The following is a 10,265-nucleotide window of genomic DNA, read 5'->3' on the forward strand; positions in this document are numbered from 1 at the left end:
TGTAGATTCAGACTAGATATAAGGAAGAAATTTTTTACAGTGAGGGTGGTGAAACACTGGAGCAGGTTGCCCAGAGAGGTTGTGGATGGAAACATTCAAGGTCAGACTGCCAGGGCTGAGCAACCTGACCTAGTTGAAGATGTCCCTGGCCATTGCAGGGGGACTAGATTACCTTTAAATATCCCTGCCAACCCAAACCATTCTATGATTCTATGATTTCACCTCCTGTGTAGCTGGTGATGCATCCTCACACTGTGCAGTTCAGAGACAAAGCTGGGCTAGCCCCTGCCCAGGCTACCCCAACTCATCAGGCATGGTCCTCCCTGGAGACCAGTTATCTGCTACATGCTGCCCTCACAAGCTCTGAAAAGCAGAAACTGCAGCACCAGGGTGTCCTCTTTCACCATATGGCCAATCTCCTTGGTTTGGAGAACAGCACAGAGAAGCCCTTCAGCTCATGCTTGGCCTCTCTGCTGTCAGAACATCACATTTTTTTCCACCTGCTTCCAGAGATCACAGGACAGCAACAGAAAGGTTCAGCCCAGGTTCTTGTTGAAGTCCTCCCCAGCCAATGAAACACCCCTGACTCCGGAGAAAGCCTGAGCTCCTGTGGGATGAGAGACCCGGTCGGTGGTCGCTCAGTCAAGGAAGGAGTGTTCACCCTCAACAGCAGAATCGGGCATGGAGCTGCTTGGGTCAGGCAGATGCAGGTTCAGGAGAACATGCAGGTTCTCACACAGCCAAACACACATCCTGCTGACAAGCCAGGGGATCTGGGTCATGTAATGGGTCAACTACGGGGTAGGGAGGTATTGACACAACTGGTGATATCTGCTCCTTCAGCTGCTGCTCTTGTTCAAGTACCACCAGGAGATAAGCACGTTCTTTGCTTCCTAGGCAGGCAGCAGAAAACTAAGCTCATTCTTGATTAACATAGTTCATTGTGAGCCTGGGCTGCATCAGAAGACACTTCTGGCAGGACTGGGCACCTCTGCAGCAAAGCTTTTGAAGGTCAACCAGCCCTGACAAGACACTGGGACAGAACAGTAATTTACAGATTTTCCACATAGTAACTTCTAAAGATGTTCTCCAAGATATGGTCAGGGGAGATAGGTGGACCAGAGGACCAGGATTAAACCTTCCATGGCAATCTGCACTCCCACCAGAATGCGAGCAAACCCCAGCTGGGAAGATGATACTAGAAACCCCTCCAAGAATGTTTCTGCCTGTGTAGCACCTGGCCCACAAGAGCTCTTCTCTTAGGAGACATTTTACCCAAGACACCAACCCTGAAATGCTACTGAGATGCCCAGACTCATGATTTGAGTTCTGCCTGGAAGCAGGAGCAGCTGGATCGCATGTGGTCACAGAGGCAGAGCATGCCTCCACAAATGCAGCCCAGCAGCCAGCACTCACCCATTACCTCCCAGCTTCCACATCCCCTGAGACTCTCCCCAGGCTCATCTCCATGCAAACGCAGTGGACACTGAGGAGGTGGGCCTCCTTTCTCTTCCAATGACCACGTTTTTTTTACAGAAATTGAGGATTGTTACAGGCCTCTGTCACAGCTTCCATCTCCAGCCCCTGCAGCGAGGCAGGTGAAGAGTTAAGGAAAAAGGAACATGAGCACATGGGCTGGGGTGAGCCATGCCACTGTCATTATTTGCCTGTGATTGAGCTGCTGCTGTTACAGTTTCCACAATCACACAATTAAATAACATAACCCCTGCAAAAAGAGGGAAAAAAAGGGAAAAAAAGAAAAAGAAAAAAATCATTATGGTCATCCTGTCTCATAAGTCAACACAATATAAGCAGCAGAAGTTTTCCCTGAACAAATCTGTGATGTTTCCCTGGCTTTTGCAGAGACAAGTTGCATTCACATGGGGCTTGCCCTGATCAAAGACCAGCCCAAATTGTCCACACGCAAGTTTCTGCCATATGAGAGTCAGGGGCCCATCTGGGGCTCATCCTGGTGCCCAAGGAGGAGAGTCCAGAGCAGGATCCTCCCCATGGCCACAAACATCCTTGTGTGTCATGACATCAGTCCCCTCACCCATTACAGCAGCACTGCTTCTCCTCACAAGGAAAACACACCCATGACACCACTCAATATTGCCAGATGTCACTAATAGGATTGAGGTCAGCAGAGTTTATCCTCCACACCCTTATGTCAGCTGCTTGTCTGATCACCTCTGGGGCCCTGGTTATAATTGCTTTGGTACCACAGGATGGCCTGCTCTCTTAACAAGGACTTCACAGCTGAGCTGATGTCCTTCTGCCATGTGACAGTCCTGAGCTCTTCAGCCTGGCCTCTCCATGTTAGGGAAGCCAAGCTGGGACCCAGAAAATTAGCAGCTTTGACTTGGTTAAAAGGGGAAGGAGCCCTACAGCACCAGTCAGCAGGTGAGCAAGCTCGTAACCTAGCACTGTTCAGAAGCATGGACCACGTCTCTCTAGGCTGATCAGGAGACAGCACACCAGCACAATCCTACATAGTCTTCTGCACATTCTCTGGTTCATCTACTGCCATTGGCAGCCAGAAAGAGAGCCCGTGCTGTGCCAGAAACACATGACCTTGTCTGCCAAGCAAGACCAGGCAAGTCCAGCACCATCCGATTACAGTGCTGCTGTGCACAAGCCTTCTCCAGCTGTTCAAGCAAGCAGTCACCGCTTTGGATTGCCATGCTTTCAGTGAGCAGGTGAGCAAGTTCTGGCTTGTCAGCTGCTGTCACTAACTACCTTAGGCAAAAGCACCAATCTGACTTAATTAGTTTTTCTTCAAGCCACCAATGCATCTTGGGTTTTAGGCTTTTGTTTCTACAGAATAAAAGTACTTTGCACTTGAGTGGCTCATCACAGCTCAAGCAACAAAGTGGCAGCCACCACCATGCCCACTCATCAATCCATCCTCAGACGCAGGGCAGCTTCTGACCTCGGGGAAGATGGACCCATACTGTGTGAACCGGACAGACTGCAGCAGCCTGAGGTAGTGTCATTTCTGATGCCTTCTGCAGCTACTTAAGAAGTCACAGTCCTTGACTGGACTCCTCCCACAATCCACTATATCCTCCAATCTTAAAGGAGGAAAGTAGCACATCATGTGGTAAGAAAGCCATGAAGTGTTTCAGGAGGTGCAATCCATGTCAGAAACATCATGAGCCCAAGCCGCAGTTTCCCACAAAGCACTGCCAAGTCATAGCATTATCTCCTTCTCATCCAAAATGGAAAAACCTTTAATGTTCAGCATGTCTTTGTAACATCAGGAAAAGAATTACCACTCCTACCACACACCCCCCCTCGAAAAAATAAAAAAAAGCACTGTTGCTTTTTAATGTTATTGGAAACCCAGGTTTTCACCTACAAACAGCTGCTGCCAGGAAGGGAGGGGGGAAAAAAAATGGAAAAAAAGAAAAAAAAAACAACTTTCCTGCCGTAAGTCAAAAGTACTCAGCAAGAGAATTTTAAGCACTTGGCAACCCAGGGAAGAAAGGAGAGATTCTGCTTCAGGCTGTGGTGCTGCTGAACCCTGCGTGATGCAACTGCTGAACACAGATGAGGCTTCCCAGGAACAGCAGGGACACCTCCAGAGACGACACCACCTGTGCTGCCTGTACTTCCATATTCCAACTGCCTGAGTCCTCTGACCTTCCTCTTTTCCACAGCACTCGTCAGGTTTTACACGGACATACTCTGGCTCTGAAAGACCACAGTATCTTCACAGGCGCATATGACTTCAGACAAAGCTTCTCAGAGCCCCAGACACACCCTTCAGGTGCTCTTCACAGGGGAACCTGCCATGCAGCAGATGTGCCCCTGGACTGGCATGGCCTGGGGTCAAGGTGCCCGTGGAGGAGAGGAATGGCATGAGACCCCATGCAACCTGTGGACACACAGTTTACTGGCAGGGGCACAGACTCAGCATTGCTGGGACTTGGTGCCAGCACTGCTGGCATGGTGGCTCCACGCCCAGCCCTGGAGCAGGGCCTCACTGCAGCAGAACAACAGAGGAAGAGACCAGTGGCCGCTAGCCAGCTGAAGGATGAACCTGAAGCTCCAAATGAGCTACACCCTTCACAGCAATCACCTAGCACAGCCATCTTCCAAGAGGCCCAGAGGAATCTGTCATGTGGCTTCTTTAAGCAAAAGCCAAGTAACACCTGGCCATACCCAGGGAGCCAGGAGCATATCTTGTAGTTTGCCTGAGAACAGACAAAAACATGAGAGGAGCAGGATGACCGGCACTGCCAGATCACACCTATTGCTGCCAGATACTGCTGAAGATGGTCCCTTTGTCTCTTTTAGCTTGACCAGACATACCACTGGTGGCCAGAAGTCGTTAGGGACCACAAACATGTTAGCTGTTTCCTGCTGCTCTTCCCAACCAATCTGCAGGTCAGCGCCAGTTGTTAGCTTTCTTTCTGAAGTCTTTTGCAAGTCTGGCCTGTACCATTACACGCTCATTGTGCTCTGGTTTCCTGCAGACATAAGAGGCTTCACATCTGAATTAGTTTTAAAATACAAGATTCTGGACATAGCATGCAAAGACTTCAGGCACCAAATAAAAACTGTTTTAGCAAAGACCCTATATCTTTGCCTGGCCCTAGAGCAGAAGGGGAGAAGTAAGAATAGCTTTGTGTACAGTCCATTACACACAAACAGAAGAAAATGATAAACAGAATGTTCAAGGTGGAAAGGAGAAAAATCAATACTTCCCCTCTGAATAGCTTTCACTTCTAAAAATAGACTTGTGTGGAAGTGTGTGAAGACTTTCATTCCTTCAGCTATATCTCTCTGGACAAGAACTGCCAGCACAGAAGGAATGTTCCTCTCTAATTTCCTGACTTAGCTTTCCAAGAGTAACTTCTTTTCACAGTGATGAAAAGAACTGCCTCTGAGTGCATAGTCAGATCTTGTTCCCCAGCCCCTCTATGCACAATACCATGAAATCAAGCAGCTCACACAGTTAGCAACACTTTCATGCAGAACTCCACATATTGGCACTGATCTCCATGTCCTGGTGCAGACCTCGAACCAACAAACATGCCTGTAAAGTTCAGCACTCTGGAGTATTTCCAGTGCCTTCCTGGGATTGTTTGCACAGACAAAAACTCACCTCAGTATATACAAGTTCAGGGCAGGTAACACAATGGGTTCCTCCACACCTGTTGGTAGAGGTGTGCGCCTTTACGTGTGCACCTCAGATTTCACTGAGCACGAAGACTACACGCTGGGAAACAACTTCTGCACAGCCTTTTGGCAAATGCCAAGAAAGGAAGAATAAAGAAAGGAAAAATATATGCACTTGAAAAATATCGATTGGGGAATTTCATGCTGCGTAGAGAGCCATTTATTTGTGAAGCCCAAGAGCTTCTCTTCAGCTTTAAAAATGCCAGGCTCTTTGCAAGCATTAGAGCCCAGATAACTAAATAGCATTGAACACACTGCTCTATTTGCTAGCACCTTGCTTAGCAAGAATTTAGAGGGTAATTTACTAAAACCTAGCGGAGTGAAACCCAGAAAATTAGATAGCACTACACTTGGAAATGTGTGCCATCTGCTTGCTATCAATGGGTAAATTAGAGAAGCAAAGGAGTCTCCACCACAGCAAGCTCCACACTTAGCTGCAAGCCCAGCTGTACCCAAAGGCTGCCATTTCTGCTGCCGGGCCACTCTTCCCCATAGCAGTTGCAGTTGGTACAGGATGTGACCGAGCAGTTTTGGTGGAAAGGAACTTCACCTGCCATTTCCTGGAAGGCTTCACTGGCTTCTTTCAAGCCCCCTGTCCATCCAGAGCCCTCCTACCCCTCTACTCTTGTTGAGAAAGACCTGTCTCCACATCAACACCTCTAGTATCTCTTTAGTATCATGGGGTTGGACAGAGGGACAGCCTCTTCCTTTGAGTTGTGCTGCATCCTTGCAATCATTCCAGTGCACCCTTGCTTTTGGCCTTCCCACCCAATTTGGTCCCAGAGCTTACTCATCAGTCTTGCCAGAGCTGCACAGGCTGATCCACAAATGGAGGGATGGAGCAAGGGTTAGGTGCCTCTCTAGCTGATGTCAGCTGAAATTTATGCAGGGAGAATGAAATGCTGCCTTGCAGACTTCCAGAATTTTTTTTCTTTTCCAGCTTGGATTTTTATGAGGTTGTATGATAGCCCTGTATGAACATTTCTCTCTCTGCCTTGCTATAGAGAACCCCATATGGGAGTGGGAACAGGACCATAGAAGGAGGTAACATGGAGGAAAAGGTTCGCTGAGGGCTTTTTATCTAACATGACTATCATTTCCATCTCCAATTCTGCAGATTCTTCTGGGCCAGCAGGACTGCTCCTCCAGGACAAGACCCCCATGACTAATGGGCTTCCTAACATTTCTTGTCTTATAGCCCCTTTAGACCATTCAGCCTTATCTCCCACATCTCACTGGCAGGTTAAGCCTCAGTCAAATCTGCCAGGAAGGGGAACCTTCACATAGCTTCCCACTGCTGTAGTAAATCCATCTTCAACAAGGGAGCGACAGACAAGCTGTTGCAGAGAGTTAGCAAAAACACACGATGCTCAAGAAGTGGAGATCAGCATGCACATCCAGAACAGGTTACCCAGGTGGAAGCTGGCAGGTTTGTTTTCAGTGGTTAGATAGCCATCATGAGCACATACAAATGGAGCAAATCCCATCACTTTGGCCAGCAACACAAATCTGTAACACCTACCAGGTGAACACACACTGCCACCCTGACCTTATCTGCTCTCCTTCACAGAGTTCTGATCTCTGTGCTCCAGCTGCCCCACAGAGATCCTGCCTTTGCCCAGCGAGACCACCACGCTTGGTGATGAAGAAGATCTCCACAGAGTGCTGTATCTGATGCTTGCATGATAAAGCCACTCTTCCTTCTGCTCCCTCAAGCTCAGGTGAAAATTAGCTCACAGCATTTGGTGCAAGATCAGGCCAGAAACCACTGAGCAAGTCAGCTAAAAAAATGAAAAGAGAGGCACACAAAATTCAAGGTCATGAACATTTCGTTCACACAGACATAGCAGAAGCAGCTGCCACCCAGTGAGGCAGGTATTTCTGGATAAAAGGTAACAGCAGGACGCCAGACCAAACCTCAGAGCTGCCGGCTTTCTGATAGACCCCTGCATTAATATGGCACAACCTCTCCCACTGTGTCAGCCTGACCACTGCCAGCTAAGCCAGTGCGGAAACATTTATTTGATGACAGCCCGTTCTGGGGCAGACATCCCTGGAGCTGGCTATAAACTCGAGCAGCAAAGCGATTTTCCTCCTAGCTTTTGAGAAACGGTCGACGCGGAGCAAAGCCAGCCGTACTACTTACTGCAACACCTCCTTCAGCCGGGACCGCCAGTTTTGACCATCTCGGCTGACACGCGCTGCTCCGCACCTCTGCTGGCACCGCCGGCAGCGGGACCCAGCCCGCCCCGCCCGCGGCCGCCGCGCCGGGGCACGCCGGCGGGGAGAGCGGCGGCAGCGCCGGAGAAGGCGCAGGGAGCGCAGCGCCATGGCCCGAGGGCCGGGCCGAGCCCGCCCGCTCCCGCAGCAGGAGAAGCTCCACGGCCGCTTCGAGTCGTCCCGCGCCCCGCGGCCCCGAGAACCCCGCGGCCCCCGCCCCTCCCAGCCCACTGCTCGGCGGGGGCTCCAGCGGGGCGGACCCGCACTCCCGCCCGGCGCGGGGCAGGGCAGGACCGCGGGCGCGAGGAGCCCCGCTCGGGGAGCCCCGAGGGGCGGCCGTGGGGCGCGGCCCCTGCAAGGAGGGCAGGGCGGAGCCCGGCCGGGGCCGAGCCCGGCGCTGCCCGCGCTGCCTCCGGGAGCCGGGAGCGGGCCGGCGAGGGGAAGCCCGCCTGGCCGAGGGCCCCGGGCCCCGAAGCCGCCGCGCCGTCGGGGGCTCTGTGGGCCGCCTCCACCCGGGGCCGGGGTTCGCGCAGCTCCGATGCTCCTGGGACAGGAGGGGGTCCACGCCCAACCCCACCGCCGCTGCAGGGAAAGGCTCCCCCGTTACCTGCTGCCGGGAGCGGAGCGCGGAGCCGGTGGCGGCCGAGGGGCAGGTGCGGCCTCTGCCCGGGAAGGCGGGGCCGGGGCAGCGGGGCGCGGCGCCCCACCTCCCCGGGGCCGCGCCCCCGCCCCGCCCCGCCCCGCCCTGCGCAGCCCGCCAGCCGGGTGCCCCCCCTCCGCCCCGCGTTCTGCTCTCCCCCTCGCCTCTCTCCTCGCCCCTGTTTCGAGGCCCCGTCGCGGTGGGCGGCACGTCCCGAAGGAGAACCCGCGTTTGGATCCACCACACCCCCGCCAATAAAGACAATTCAGGCGGTCCCGTTTGCACAGAAATTTGGGCAGTCGAGTGATGCCGCCTGTGCCTATGGCTGTAGCCGGCCTGTCCCCTCTTGCCCCCAGGTCTCCCGCAGGCGACCTTACACCACCTGCTGCACCTGCACTGGCTTTGACGGGCTCTTTCTGACTCTACACCACATTTCCAAGGAAGTCCCAGGTTTTCCCAGCCTCTGCAATATTTTGGAGAGGCCAAATCCAGCAGCCTGATAGAGGCAAAGCTGCTGCACCTCCTTGCCCCCAGGTCCAACCAGCAGCCAGACTGAGAATGTATTCCCCAAAGGCACATATAAAACACACACCATGGCCATAGAGTAACCCTGCCATGCACTCAGTGACCACACAAACAGAAACAGCATCAGCAGCCTCAACTTGTTCTCCTCTCTGGTTGATCAGCATAAAGGTCCCTTAGTGGAGACATATATATATATGTGTGTGTGTGCGTGTGTCTGTATAGTGTGGGTCCCTCCAGCAGCCAGGCACAGATACTGTCAGCCTGGTAGCTGCCCCTGGCTCCCAGTCTCCCCAGTTGCTGACACCTACAAGCACATACAAGTCCCTGAGGCCATGGCCCCACTCTAGCTGCTAGATCAGACCGTCTTCCACACACCAGCACAGATACACAGACACACAGAACTGCCCAGGACTGCCCTGGTCCTGCCAATAGCCAGCCCCTCCGGTGGTCTCACCCCTAGACACCCACATGCCCTGACTCCCTAGCCACATCACCTCCTCGCTGCTCGTCCAGCTGGATCGTCAGCAGCACTCGCACACTCGCTTGCACACCCACACCGCTCCAGGTGCTGCACCACTGACATGTGGGCTGCTCCGACACACACGTGCACACCAGATAGAGAGTCCCTCATGCAGCAAAACTGCTAGAAGTGGAGTTGAATAAGGCAGCAGGACAGATTGCGCTGACAGCAGGACAGGGCATGGCCAGACAAGCACCCTGACCAGAAAACCGTTTATATGCTGCCAGCCCTTTTTATCCCATTATCCCTCTGTTTTTCCACATTTGTTCTCCCCAAACCATGTCAATGCCTGCGTTTCCCCACATTTGGTTCCTCCCCTGGGCATCCTGTAATAAGCCTTGTGCAATCCTGGAATGCTCTTCCCCTGAATCCCATAGCATTTCCTCTGTTGATGGCAGGGACCTCCCTTGGTCCTAAGGGTGCTCAGACGTTGACTCCTTTTGGTAGGTTTCATGCCTGGACTGTGGGGCTGAGCCTTTCCTGGGACAGTCCTGGGAGGGCCATGGACAGGATTTCCCTTCCTCTGAGTCCTTAATTTGTGTTCCCAACTGCCTTTGTGCCCCTGTGCTCCTCTGGGCTTGTGGAGGTGAGCCTCTGATGGCCTGATGACTCCTGTATGGGCCTGGGAATAGACAGGGCAGGGTATTAATTGGGTTTCCCACCCTGCCATTGCCTCTCTGTGCTCCTCTGTGGGTGTGCAGAGCCACTTTTATCACATAACACAGTGTGCAGTGCTCCTGGGACTCTGGGCATAAAGGGCTTGGTGGTGCTAAGGACAAAGAAAGTGGGTGCAAGGCTGCTTAGAGATTGCCTGGCACTGTGTGACTTTCATTAGGCACTGCGCAAATGGGGACACAGGAGCCCACATCCACTGTGTCAGCTCTTCCTTTCCTTCTCTGACACCACCCTTTGCTGTAAAAATGCCCTGCTCTGTGTTTAAACTCCTCTGCGACTGTCTGCAGCTCTTTATTTAGCACAGGGCTGGTCAGGAAACAAAGATTCACCTACTGAAAGGTATTGATTTTTTCTGCTTTCTGGTTTTGCTCTTTCATACTCCCTAATTAGCCAGAGTATTTCTGCACTGCGGGTCCTTCTGCCTTTACCTTTGCTGCTCTTTCTGCTCCTTTTTCAGGCACTGCTCTTCTCCCAGATCAACTCACCCACAGAAACTAT

At 52.5% G+C, this 10,265-nt stretch overlaps 1 protein-coding gene across 1 annotated transcript in view; it reads right to left on the reverse strand.

Moving 5' to 3' along the window:
- FRMPD1 (FERM and PDZ domain containing 1) overlaps nucleotides 1-8,043 on the reverse strand; it is a 40,066-nt gene extending 32,023 nt beyond the window's left edge. The window contains exon 1 of the mRNA XM_072859414.1: nucleotides 8,015-8,043. The gene's annotated coding sequence lies outside the window, so the exon portion shown is untranslated. The remainder of the gene's footprint in view (nucleotides 1-8,014) is intronic.
- Between the last annotated feature and the right edge of the window lie 2,222 nt (nucleotides 8,044-10,265).

The sequence above is a fragment of the Ciconia boyciana genome, chromosome 4 (genome assembly GCF_034638445.1).
Source record: "Ciconia boyciana chromosome 4, ASM3463844v1, whole genome shotgun sequence".
Classification (NCBI taxonomy): Eukaryota; Metazoa; Chordata; class Aves; order Ciconiiformes; family Ciconiidae; genus Ciconia; species Ciconia boyciana.